This window comes from Ruditapes philippinarum, unplaced genomic scaffold, assembly GCF_026571515.1.
Source record: "Ruditapes philippinarum isolate M1 unplaced genomic scaffold, ASM2657151v2 ctg2811_1_1_1_1, whole genome shotgun sequence".
Classification (NCBI taxonomy): Eukaryota; Metazoa; Mollusca; class Bivalvia; order Venerida; family Veneridae; genus Ruditapes; species Ruditapes philippinarum.
The window spans coordinates 5,001-5,652 of NW_026866368.1; positions in this window are offsets into that span (position 1 = coordinate 5,001).

A 652-nucleotide genomic window follows, 5' to 3' on the forward strand; every position below is an offset into this window, starting at 1 on the left:
ATCTATTATGTATTCATCCAACATTTCCAGATGAAGCATTAAATTATTCACATTTAGATACATTGAAAGAAAGTGGGATACACTGTCCAGTCTGTGAGCCAGGGATAAAAATTGTAAATTATTAACTATTTTTCAAATATGTTACCACTGGGCAAAACAATGGTAACTTTTGCTCAAAGCAATCAAAAGGAAAGCCGTGTGTTAGCTAAGAAAATGGTGGTTCAGAATTCTCTTTTAAAACTCATAAAGGTTATGGAACAAGAACAAGTGACTGATACGAGTATTAACCATGACATAAATAATAACAACAAAAACTACAATGAGTTGACACCTTCAAATATTTGTAATAAACCAAATTTTTCAGAAACAGAATATAATAATGAATCAATGGAAGTCGGGTCTACGTGTGTGGAAGACAGTGAATCTGTGTGTTATAAGGCACAAGATATTAATACAGAAAGGACTGAACAAGTTATAAATGGTGGAAATAGTGAGCAAATATCTACTTTAGAAAACAGTGAATCTGTAATCTATAACAAAATTGATTCGATTATCTGTGCTGAAAACAGTGAATCAACAATGAAAACAGAAAACAATGAGTCATGCGCCAATTTAGATAACAGTGAACCGGTGTCAAACACTGAAAATATAT